This window comes from Hemicordylus capensis, chromosome 2, assembly GCF_027244095.1.
Source record: "Hemicordylus capensis ecotype Gifberg chromosome 2, rHemCap1.1.pri, whole genome shotgun sequence".
In the NCBI taxonomy this organism is placed as follows: Eukaryota; Metazoa; Chordata; class Lepidosauria; order Squamata; family Cordylidae; genus Hemicordylus; species Hemicordylus capensis.
The window spans coordinates 192,578,932-192,592,120 of NC_069658.1; the positions used below are offsets into that span (position 1 = coordinate 192,578,932).

Consider the following 13,189-nt stretch of genomic DNA (forward strand, 5'->3'; position numbering starts at 1 on the left):
GCACTCCAGCTGTTGCTGAACTACAGCTCCCATCATCTTCAGCCACAGTAAACTGTAGCTGGGGATGATGGGAGTTGTAGGTTGCCTACTCCTGCTAGACGCACCAAACTAGATGCCGCCCACTCGCTAAATAGTATTGCCTGCCAGATGCATGATCACCCTCCTCCTTATGCAGTCCCAGACTGGCAGCCAAAGTGGAATCTCTGTGGAGCCCCTGGCAAGCTTCTTTATACAACTAGAAGGTCAGGTTGCGTTGGGTAGGTCATAAGCTGTTCAGACCCCATCTAAATCGAAAACCATTAGGTTTTGGGTGGCCTAGCCAGCTTCAGGGCCTGTTGGTTTTATCATTGAGTTGGTGTTGACTCCCGACAACCATGTGATTGTCTTTGGCAGAATACAGGGAGGGGTTTACCATTGCCTCCCCCCCCCACCGCCACCACCGCCGCCACCGCCGCCATGCAGTATGAGATGATGCCTTTCAGCACCTTCCTATGTCACTGCTGTCTGATATAGGAGTTTCCCATGTTCTGGGAAATACACCAGCGGGGATTCAAACCAACAGCCTCCTGCTCTCTAGGCAGGCTGCTTCCCCACTGCATAAACCCTCATTGCCAAGTGCCTCCACCCGCTGTAGTGCCCACATTGCTGAATCAAACTCCAGACTAAAATAAGGCTGCAATCCTTGGCATGCTTGCTTAAAAGTTAATACCATCAGAATCGGTTCAGAGAAAATATATTTAGGATGGGAGCGTTAATGCAAAATGTACTGTTTTTCTCAGAAATCTAGCATGCAGGGCAAAACTTCTCCACACACACACACTCTCCACACACGTGTGTGTGTGTGTGTGTGTGTGTGTGTGTGTGTGTGTGTGTGTGTGTGTGTGTGTGTGTGTTTTCCTGGTGCCACCACTGAGAAGCAGCTTCAGAAAATGTGTAGAAATGGTCAGGTTAAGCTTTTTGGCAGGGGATGGGGAAGAGATGAACAGTTGTCATCTGCCAGTGCTTGCGGATCTACTGTTAAAAGGCACAGGAGCAGAGGCTGGGGAAGCAGTTGGCAACTTCAAAGTGTTGGAACTTTGCCAGCTGGCTGGCTTGTGGTAAGCTTTTGATATGGGCTCCACACCCGTTCAGTTGCTAATCCCTGCCCACTCACTCTGTAGCAGCAGGACACCTGACACTTCTGTGGTCCGGGATGTTGGCAGTCTGTCCCCTGCCTCACCAGTTAAACTGGAATGGTTGGAACAGGCTAAGGTACCTTTTGGGGTGTGATTAAGATCAGCAGGCCTCTTTGCCAGCCTTTCAGTTGGCTAGAGGGAAAGTGAACCAGGGAAACATGCCAGAGTTTCTCCCCTTTCTTAAAGGATCAACACCGACAGCTTTCACCCTTTCCTCTTAGCTCTTGGCTAACGAGGGTCCGGTCCCTCCTCAATGTTAGTACTTACAAGCAGGGTTGCAAACTGACCAGAAAAGGACAAACAGCCTGGTCTGCTGCTGCTGCTGCTGCCCTTTCCCCAGCGGCTTGACTTGCAGAAATCAGCAGGTGATTCTCTTTGTGGCATGGAGATGAGCAATAAGCACAACACCTGCTCATCCCTGCAGATGTTCCTGACTAAGCTCGCTGCCCCCCTCCACAGGTCTCCTGTGCTGTTCCAAAGCTTTCTGACTAAGACACATAACAGGTGCAGCTTTTCTTTATATAGCTATTTTTGGAGGTCATAGAATCAGTGGGCTATTATGGATGGTGCTCTGAACCAGCCTGGTAAATGTGTCAGGGAGGAGTGTGGGTGGGCACATCTGAACCTCCCTCCCCTACACAATTAGGGACAGTGCTCTGTGGGAGGGGGGCGTGTCTCACACACCCTCCCACCCACTACCCTACCCCTGCATTTAATGGTACAGTTTGGAATACTACAGCCAGTGTGGTATAGTGGTTAGAGTGTTGGACTAGGACTGGGGAGACCTGAGTTCAGATCCCCACTCAGCCATGAAACTCACTGGATGACTCTGGGGCAGTCACATCTTTCAGCCAAACCTACCTCACAGGCTTGTTGTGAGGATAAGCATAGCCACGGACACTGCGCTGGGCTCCTCGGAGGAAGAGTGGGATGTACCTGTAAAAAATAAACTAACTTCTGAACTGGCCCATTGATTCTGCAACATCTGAAAAGGACCCTGGAGAAAAGCTGCATCTGTACTATTGCTTGGTCAGAAAGCTTTAAACAAAGGCGTTTGGAGCAGGGGCGTAACAAGGCTGGAGTGGGCCCAGAGACAAAATTTTAAAATGGGCCCCTCGCTGATGCACACACACACACTTCACAATATATAGTCATGTGACTTGCCTCATGTGACTTGCCTCTGGGGGGCCCCTCGAGGCGTGGGGGCCCCCAAGCAGCCGCCTCCCCTTGCCTAATGGTAATTACACCCCTGGTTTGGAGCATTGTCTGTCCTGGTCCAGTGTGTGGAGGGACTGGATGGGGATTGTGTCAGCTGGCCCCGCTCTGACCTCCTGAGTGTTGATTGGCTCTCTGGGTATAGAGCCTACATGTGTGGTGCCTACTAGTGAATGGGCAGGGTGGGGGAGCAGTTGCAAGGCTGGGCCCCACCCCTCGCCATGTGTTGATCGTGCACAGTTGGGTCAACAGATCTGCACAGATGCAACAGGATCTGCACAGATGCCAAACTGCAAGGGCTGGGGGAGCTGTATCCATTCTGATCTCTTCTTGCTATGCAGCTTTTCCTGGCATAGTAGCCATACCAGTGGGGGAACATGGCAACTTCGCACCTGACGTCTGGGGATGCTTGAGACCCAGAGCCACACTTGTGGGCCAGCCAAGTGGAATACATGATTGAGGGCTTATAGATGAAAGGGCCTTGGGGTAAACTCCACACACACCCTGGTTTTCTAGACTGCCAGAGATGGTTTTGCAACTCCAGGGTGAAGAGAGGTCCCTGGCAGATCTGAGCCTGTTGCTCAGGCCGCCCCTGCAATGGAGATTCGGCCCACTTAACTGGCTTGGGTGGAGCTGCACAAGTGGAAACATGCAGGTCAATAAGGAGCCTTGAGCTGTTGGGTCCAGGTCTCTGCCGTGGCTGAGCACGTGGTTACTTGTGGCTCGGACCGAGCATTTTATGCTGCTTGTTTCTCGATTTATTTATTTATTTAAAATATTTCTATGCCGCCCAAAACATGCATCTCTGGGTGGTTTACAATTACAAAAATGTAGGTCCTGCTCTTCTTTCAAGGAGCCCAGAGCAGTGTGCAACATGGTTAGTTTTATCCTCACAACAACCCTGCGAGGTGGTTTAGGCTGAGAGATAGGTTAGTGGCCCCCAGTTGCCCTGTGAATTTCATGGCTGAAGAAGATTTGAACTTGGGTCTCCCTGGCCCTAGTCCAGCACTCTAACCACTGCACTGCACTGCCAACTTGCAATTTCAAAAACAAAAGGCAGTTTGGAGCTGTGGTAGATTTGATGGATGGCATCTGTTATTGATCTTGCTGTCCTTTTATCCCCCTTCCCCTCTGGGTACTACTAGTAGTAGTCTGGCATGTAGAAATTTAGCAGGTGAAGCTTTTCCTGGCAGGGTTGGACAACCTTCACCCATCAAGTTGCTGTAAGCAGGAGCAGCGACCTTATTTTTTAAAAAAAGTTGTATATTTTTGATAAATTATGCAGATCATATTTGCACATATTGGCATGTTTTGCATAATTTGACTAGCCATGGAGAGGCACAAGGACTCCAGTCTCTCTCTCCTCGCATATGGTAGAGATCCTGGTAAGTTCTCTTTTAGCTTCCAAGATTTTACCAAAGACTTCAAGCCTATTTTTGCAGCTGTATCAACTAGAACATTTTAAAATATAACTATAGATATGAAAGGTGGGATTCTCTGGTTTCTGAACTCTGTGACCAGGACCAGATTTTGCACTGGGGTGAGGTCGCGGCATAAACACAACCCTGGTCATAAAAGTGTTTAAAGCCCTATACACACAAGAAAACTGTATCAGTGACTAACAATAGAAGCAACATAGGAACATGGAACATAGGAAGCTGCCGTATCCTGAGTCAGACCTTTGGTCTATCTAGCTCAGTATTGTCTACACAGACTGGCAGCGGCTTCTCCAAGGTTGCAGGCAGGGATCTCTCTCAGCCCTATCTTGGAGATGTTGCCAGGGAGGGAACTTGAAACCTTCTGCTTTTCCCAGAGCGGGGAATATCTTACAGTGCTGACATATGGTCTCCCATTCAAATGCAACCAGGGTGGACCCTGCTTAGCTAGGGGGACAAGTCGTGCTTGCTACCACAAGACCAGCTCTCCTCTTTTGTGTGTGGCTAGGGTTGGGTGGCGGTCCTTGGTAGCACCGTAACCAGGTGGGACCATGTGTCATGGGGCACATGACATGATGGTATGTAGTGAATGCATGATCACAGTAGGGTGTGTGTGTGTGTGTGTGTGCACGTGCGCATGTTTGTTTGCACAACCAGAGTGCATTCTGTCCTGTGTTGGTGTGATGGAGATGGTGCACAGTTTGAACAGGCTGCTTCCTCGCTCCATCCAGCCCAAAGTGAACTTCCAGCCCAACCAGTTTGGGAGATGCTCCCCTGCTTATGCAAAGAAGCTTTAATTGGATAGTGGTGCTCGTTTGCGTTTGATCTTTGTTTTGCTTCCCTTGGCACCAGTGCCGCATCCTCCCTGTGCTGATGTAATCGGCCTGCAGTCGGAACTTGGCGTATCCTGCGGGGGAAGCGCTGTCTCCCTTCCCAAGGTGCTTGGCTGTTTGCTCCAGGATCTGCTAGCACGTCAAAGCTAGGCCGTAAGCAGGAGCCTCCCCTGCTTGGTGCTTGCCAAGACTCTGGGCTGGGCTGGGTGGCAGCTTTGCTGGAGCTGGAACGCCAGTCTTCTTCAGTGCACAGAAACATACCCTACGTACGTACACACACACGCCATGCAGACTTCAGTTTCACTGCTGAGCCCATTTCAGGGGGAGAAATCAGGCAACACTTTTCGGTTTGACGACATGCTCATCAAACTGCTCTTTTGTTTTCATGGGATGCATGATTTGCGATGCATCCCATGCTCGCCACACACACACACACACACACACACACACACACACACTGCAGCACTCATGGGGTCCCTGTACAACTATGGGTCTGTCTAACCATCTTATCTAATCTTATGTACTGCCTTTCAGCCAAGATATCAGGGCAGTTCTGAGTTGTTTGGTTTTTATAGTTATAGCATGTTCTTCCTCCGAGGAGCCCAGGGCACTGTACTGTACATGGTTTGTTTATTCTCACAACAACCCGGTGAGGTAGATTAGGCTAAGAGAGAAGTGACTGGCCCAGAGGCACCCAGTGAGTTTCAGGGCTGAACGGGGATTTGAATTCGGGGCTCCCCAGTCCTAGTCCAACACTCTAACCACTGCATCACATTGGCTCTTGTTACAGTTTAATAGGTGCAGTACCAAAAAGACAGGAAGGAAGAGGAAAAGGTTACATCCAATCACATCCAAGTATCCTGACTGCTGCAGGAGACAATTCTGGGAGGGGAGGAGTCAAATGACAGGTTGTCTCATCCAGTCCGATGGAGGGGAGCCTCACGGCCTCACTTCTGTCTCTCATACAGCCAGGTGGAATGGGAAGCACATTTGTGGGATAAAGTAAAGGGTTGCATCTATGAACACCACTTAGGTGGGAGGCCAAACCAGCTTCCTTGTAATCTTCCTGAAGCATTTGACTGCAACTGGAAGGAAAGTGCTGGGCTAGGTGGACCTAATAGCCTAATCTGGCAAAACAGTTCTTATGTGCAACAGAAGTAAGACATGCCTTCCTGAATAACTCCTACAGAAGCACCAAGCTCCATTAATAGCCCAGGAAACAGGTGGGAGATGAGTTCGGGACATTAAAAGCTCATACTCCTCACTGCTAGCTGGCCCAACCCAAACCTTTTCTATTATCTGCCTCTTTCTCGAGACACTACATTTCCCCCCAGAGGAGAGCCGGTCTTGTGGTATCAAGCATGACTTGTCCCCTAGCTAAGCAAGGTCTGCCCTGGTTGCATATGAATGGGAGACTTGATGTGTGAGCACTGCAAGATCTTCCCCTCAGAGGATGAAGCCACTCTGGGAAGAGCAGAAGGTTTCAAGTTCCCTCCCTGGCTTCTCCAAGATAGGACAAGATTTTTTTTTTTTATAGGACAAGATTTTTTTTATTGAACCAACAAGATAGGGCTGAGAGAGATTCCTGCCAGCAACCTTGGAGTAGCCGCTGCCAGTCTGTGAAGACAATACTAAGCTAGATAGACCAAGGGTCTGACTCAGTATATGGCAGCTTCCTATGTTTCCTATGTTCCTATCATAAGGCCTAAAAATGTACTTTAAAAAAAAAGAAAGAAAGAAAAGATCTGATCCAGTTCCTGCTTCTGCCATAGTCCCACAGATTCAGGACATGTGTTTCCAGTTCCACCTCCTTGCTTCCACCACCCGTACCACATGCCTTCTCCCCCAGTGTCCCTCTCTTCTGTGGGGGACAAAACTTCCAGGAATACAACTGGTTTCCAGGTTGTGTAGACCTGACAGCCAGGCCCTGGCTCCCAGGCAGCAGCTGTTGTTGGGAGAATCTGCAGGCGGGAGGCAATGCCTCATTAAACCACCCACACCAGCTACCAGCTTAGCAAACTAGAGTCAAATATCCATGAAGAAAGAAGCCGCCTTTTTAACAGTCACTGGGAAAGATCAGGAGATTAAGGGGAAGCAACGAGGTGCTTCTGTACTTGGTGGCTGTGCTTCATTCCCAAAATTGCATCTTTTAAACTTTTCATAAACTGGCCCTTACCATGGCCATCTGCAAGCATGTCCTGGCGGCTGCTGTTTCAGGGGCAGGTGGTGCTGGTCTGTGTGCACCCGTGTGATAGGCTCATGTGCTCTGCAATCAGAAAAGCACCCAGCATGTAGAAAGCTAGCATGGCAGCTCAGCTGATTTCTTCTCCCTGACTTGCTAGTTTATTTTGTGTTGGAAGTCTATTTTCTAAGGGAGCCTCCAAAGAGAGAAATAAAAAGATAAGTTCAGTTTCTCTTGTGCTTTACACAAGATCCCAGCTTTTTGTTTCAGATTAATCATTAGTGGGGGCGGGGGATTACCATCTCCTACCCCTTATGCCCACCACACTAAACTTGCTAGGCTCGTTCAAATGCTAAATATCCTCCTGAGCAGTTGGGACTTGGCGTTAGATATATTGGTGATAGCTAAAATGCTGTCGCAACCCTTCTGAATGCCAGTATTTGCCAGCGTTTTCTTAGTTATATTAGAAAACATTCTATCACACTCAGCAGGCATCAGTGTGGCATGGCTACAAACAGAAGCTGTTAATAGGAACTGGCACAGGGCAGCGTTAATCTGTGAATGTCACAAAGCTCTCAGCGGGGCCTGGATAATGAGACCCTGGCAGAGGATTAAAAGTGTCTGAACCAGCCACCAAAAGAGGCAGTTTGGGCCAAGCAGAATCTAGAGAGTTTTGAAATAATATGGCCTTCCCCACTGACTTGATCCTCGTTAGCTGCCCAGGACAGCCTTTTATTTTTACTTTTAAATCCTATCCCGACTTTCTTATAAGTTGGAGGTGGGGATAGTGCTTTTGCTGCAGCAGCTGATGTGGATTCTTTCTCTTCCTATTACCAGCAGCTTGGCCAATGATACGTTCTTCTATAGACATAAATGACGCTCCCATGCAGAGTTGGCCTGTTGATCTGATAAGCCCAGTAATGTCTGCTCTGCCTGGCAGGAACTCTCCAAGGTTTCAGACAGAGGTCCTGCCACTGCCTGAGAATCTATACATGGATGATGCCGGGGATGGAATGTAGAACCTTCTGCATGCAAAGCATTTACTCTACCACTGAGCTATAATGGAATGCAGGGGAAGAATCGCAAGGCCAGAAGGAGACTAATCCTACACACACACCCTTTGTCAGATTTGTTAATGATCATGTTTTAGAACATGGCTGCACACAACTTTGGCCCGACTGCTGATGTTGGACTGTTTACCACTCCATAATCTCTGACTATTGGCCGCTGTAGCAGGGAATGATAGGAGTTGTAGTCCAACAACAGCTGGAGGGCTGAAGTTGCACAATCCTGTTCTAGAGTATGGCTGTGGAAACTTGAACCAGAACCAATCTGAAAGAAGAATTCTTGTTTGTCATGGGTGGGCCTCTGTGAAGACAAAATTGGCCGTGAAGCTGCACTATATTTGATGGAGACTTCCACAATGCTCTGAGACATAATTAATGCTGTCAGCGCCTAGCCTATGCAGCAAATGTTTTTTGAAAATAAATATTGGATGACTATCTTGAATATGATGGGTTGCCGTAAAGATACAGTTATGCAAATTTACTCATGAACAGTCCTGTTGACGTAAGTGACTATTACTTGCTCTGACTATGCTATGGGAGAGTACAAATCATCTGGGAGTCACAAACTTCATGCGCATAACTTCCACTTGAAATATGAAGCTACTAGCCAGAAGTGTATTATTTTTGCACTCTCTGGTTCTAAGGTCCTGCATCTAAATAGTTCTATTCTTTCATCTAGATGGCTGTATATGGAGTCCTGTATAGAGATGTGTTCTAGAAATTGTCTGTCTCTTTAAGAGATGGAAGTTCTCTCCCCAGAAGTGAGGACTACAAGAAAAGAGAAAGGAATGAGTCCTGTTTCACAGGCATGCTAGACTGAATGTTGGAAACTGACTCTTATAGATCAGTATTTCCCAGACTTCTAATAGCTAGGACATCTCCCCTACCCCCGCCCCACACACAACTCTTTGACTTCAGTTGGAGGCCTGCTTCACTCTTACACCCCAAACCCTTTGCTTCTTATAGTGTGAAAGAGTAAAGAATACCCTACCCTCAAAGGAGCCCATCCCCTGCCTCTCTGCATGAGTCGCTGTTCTGAGTGTTCCTCCTAACTGGGAACTGATGGAGAGCCTCTTCTGTGGGAAGTTGATTTCACGACTAATTTCAGTACCATGTTTATTGTGGATTGCTGGCAGTGCTCCAGTATATCATGTGGGAGCTTTGGCTATAGACAAAAGGTAATCTCATCATCCGTCTTGAGCCTCCTCCGGAAGAGGACGAGCCTTAATAGCATTACTCTCCTTCAGTCACTTTCCCCTTTTTATGCACCTATTTATACAGTTGGCTTGAAACACCGAGGCGAGTTGGAATCCTTTAGCAAAGATAGCCTCAAGCCAACATTGCTTCTTGGGCAGGGCTGAGGCTGCTCTGTTTCCCTTCCTGTGGAGTCCTTTTCCCTGCCTGTTTGCTTTGATCTGACTGGGTGTATATGCACACACTCATGTATGCATGTCTGTATGTTTCTCTCTCTCTCTGTGTGTCTGTGTGTGTCTGTGTGTTTTACATTGGCAGTTCTCCCAAAGATCAGTTGAGCACACAAGTGTCAGATTGTATCAGGCACTACAAAAGCAAGCGATTCACGAGCTGTCAGGGTGGTTTTGGTGGGCTTGTTCATAAGTGTCTGGAGGGAGAGGGTGTGATTAGTGGTTTTGCTTCTCAGGGTGGAATTTTAAGCTGGCTTCCCTATGAAGCTAGCTGGATATTGTATAAGGAAGAAGCACAGTTTAACTGGGACTTAGTATACCCCGCATTTCTTTGCTGCTGTTCTGTGCCAAGGAGCACCAAATTTTGCCCCAAGAGATGCCCAGCTGGGCAAAAGGAATGGTCTGCATATTTCCAGGGGGAGCAATCCACATTGCTCAAGCCTGCTCCACCAGCAACAGCTACTGGAGTAGCAACCCAGTGTGGTGTAGTGGTTAGAGTGCTGGACTGGGACCGGGGAGACCCGAGTTCAAATCCCCATTCAGCCATGAGACTTGCTGGGTGACTCTGGACCAGTCACTTCTCTCTCAGCCTAACCTACTTCACAGGGTTGTTGTTGTGAGGAGAAACTCAAGTATATAGTACACCGCTCTGGGCTCCTTGGAGGAAGAGTGGGATATAAATGTAAAAATAAATAAAATTTTAAAAATCCCTCTGCTGGAGCTGGTTGGGCCAGTTGGGCTCTCCTTGCTTAATATGAGAGAATCACCCTTTTAAAAGGTGCCTCTTTGCTCATAACAGTTAGCAGGTACAGCCATAGCCCCCAAAAAGGTTGGTTTCACTTAAGTCCTCTTGAAATCACTGAGACTTAATAGTCAGTCTTGTGACTAGCCTGTCCTATTCACGTGAGTGATGTCTAGCTGTGGTCAGCACTGTGTGTCTTTGGTGCTTTTGCTCATACTGACTTTTGCATCAGAAAAGATTTGTAGCATAACTTCTTATGCTCCTTGGGGTGAGCTGAGTAAATCATGAACAATGTTTCTAGACCTTGTGGTTCCTGAATTGTGTTTGGGAAATGTGGAAGAAGAGGATGCAATGGCAGCTGGTGTTTCTGGGACAGAAAGGCTACTTCAGGCATTGACAAATTTTCTTTGGATCTAGGAAACAGCCCCAAAATTTAGGAGTCAGACAATGGACTGACAGAATTACTGGACTTAGTGGCAGACCTTGTAGCAGAGAGGTAAATGAGCTTCTCTTTATCTCTTTTACAAGTAACATAGACCAGAAAGAGGCCTGCTTGGACCAAATAAAGATTGTATGACTCCACCTCTGAATACCCATTGTTACCCCTCCCTGGCTTCTGGTCATGCCTCCTTTCCCATGTGCATCTCCTGCCTGTCAGATGCTTATACCTTTGCTCTACCGCCACACTTCTCTTCTGGAACTCATATGGAGGGCTGCGGAAATCCACTAGTCTGTGACGAGTGAAAAATGATTCCTGGCGAGTGAAAAAGGTCCTGATGACTAATGTACCAACATAGCTTGACGAGTAAAATATTTTGTCTGCCTGGTAAACTGAGCCGGCATTTCTTCACCCCTGCACATATGAACCTGGCTGTTTGATGAGGTCAGAATCTGAGAGCTGGCTACAGGTTCCCCCACCTTCTGCAGCTAGGCAGCTGGAGATGGGGCTTTCTTCTCTGGTAACATCCTAATTTGTAGAATCCCCTCCCTAGAGGCAGTTGCTTGGTACTTGCCCTTCTATTCTGTAGATGTCAAGTAAAAACCAGCTTATTCTCTTAAGCTTTTGGGGAGTAATAAGCGTGATCTCTCTCTCTCTCTCTCTCAATTGCCTTCCTGTTTCACTGCTGTTTTCTGATACTTTTGTGTGAGTGTGTGACTGTTTTAAATAATGTGGATTTTAGGAGGCATTGTTTAATTTTGGATTGTGAACCACCTTGAGGAGCTTATGGTAGGAAGGAGGCATCTAAATATTTCAAATAAACCAATATAACAAGGACCGCAATGTGTATCTGGCTTTTAGTGGTGGGGAAACGTGCAGGTGTGGTTGCCTTGAACAAAATGTAATGGGCATACTAATTTGCATCAAATCATTTGAATGATTTTGCATAGTTTATTTATTTGCATTTGAATGGTAAGCCCTCTGTGGGTTTTGTCCATTGCTGTTTCTTCTTCTTCAAAACAAAAACACAAAACTCAGAATCCAGATTAATGGCAGTTTTTGTAAAGTATTACTCTCTGTACTCAATACCGTACCAGACTTGTGCAAAGCTTTGGCTCTGAATACTCAAGGCCGAATACTCCGCACAGCTCCCCTGGCACCATATGGAGGTGACTATTCCCACATTCACCTCTGTGCAGTGCTGGGCTTTTCAAAAGAAATGGGAGCCCTGCCAAGCCCCACTGATGTCTGCAAAGGAACACAAGGAGCACTGGGAAATGGAGTCCTTTCCAGCACTTTCCCCAGCACTAGGGAAAGTGCTGGAAAGGACTCCCCTTCCCTGTGCTCCCCATGCTTCTTGCCAAATGTTGCTCAGGCTCTGCACGTGAACCGTGGAAACGGTCACCTCCATGCCAGAGGAGCTATGCAGAGTATTAGACTTTGAGTATTCAGAGTCAAAGCTAATACTAAAGACTGTCAGTATTCGATTTGTCCAAGTATTAGTAATACTTTAAGGATCAAAGATGTGTAATTCCAATTTACTAGTTAAATATTTTCTAATTAAAGATATGTAAGCATTAGTAATGCTTTAATATGACTAGTAATACTAAATATACTATAGATTGCAAGCCTTTTGGGAACAAGAAGCCATTTTCACATTCCTTTTGCTATGGAAAGCAGCATATAGAACTTGTAATTATAATATTTTTGTTACTTTCTTTATTAATCTCTTCAAACCAGTGGTTTGAAAACTTTCTTCCCTCAGGGATCCCCTTCCACTAGCATTTTGGCCCAGGAACCCATATGTGGTGGTCTTGTTGTTAAAATATTTATATACTGCTTTCCCATAAAATAAAATAAAAATATCTCAAAGCAGTTTATATAGCAAAGGGAATGAGAAAACAGGCCAGTCCTGTTGAGCCTTGCTGTGTCCTCAGCCGAGCTGAGAATGTGTCCTAAAATGTCCGGAACGCTCCCTTTTGGCTGAAGATGGCAGATGAAGTCTGGTGCTTGTCTTTCAGGGAAGCTTGTCTGTCATTATTGGGGTGGACGGGACGGATCTCTCTGTTTCCATTCCATCCAAATTTCACATAGTTTCCTTTTATTTCCATTCCACTCTCTTCCACTAAAAAAAATCCTTGAACTTTTTTTTTCAATCACTGAAAAAACTACATATATCCATTTCAAAATATTTAAATACCTATTTTTCCAGCTGTTTGCATGTTTTGCTTACCCGCCACACAGCTTGTGCAATAGCACTTTATAAACATGTATTGATGCAAACATTCAAAATACATGCAGTTTGTAGACATCTTCTGGAGCAGGAGGAAGCTGGAATTACGCATTCAGTCAAACGCTGGGAAGAGAAGAATCCAATAACATCCCTAGTGATTACTGATTTTCTTATTAAGGAACTGGCCTGTTGGACTTCTGAAGAATTCTGGTGTTCCCTGGAAAACCACTTGGAAATCACTGCTCTAAACATACAGCTTGGCTCCACAGGAAGGAGTGGGGTGGTAGGAAAAAGTTCAAGGTGGGCGCGATATTTTGAGTGGCTGCCATCTTGAAGCAACATAGTGGATCAGCAAATGAAATGCCCCCTCAAGGTCCTCTCGGACCTCTTATATATGTTGTACATTTGCTTTATGTCTGTTAGGATGTTTCAGTGAGATTTGT

At 46.7% G+C, this 13,189-nt stretch overlaps 1 protein-coding gene across 7 annotated transcripts in view; it reads left to right on the forward strand.

Annotated features, from left to right (window-relative positions):
* Positions 1 to 13,189, forward strand: part of HDAC7 (histone deacetylase 7) — a 248,207-nt gene that overhangs the window by 176,780 nt on the left and 58,238 nt on the right. The gene's annotated exons all lie outside the window — the stretch shown is intronic.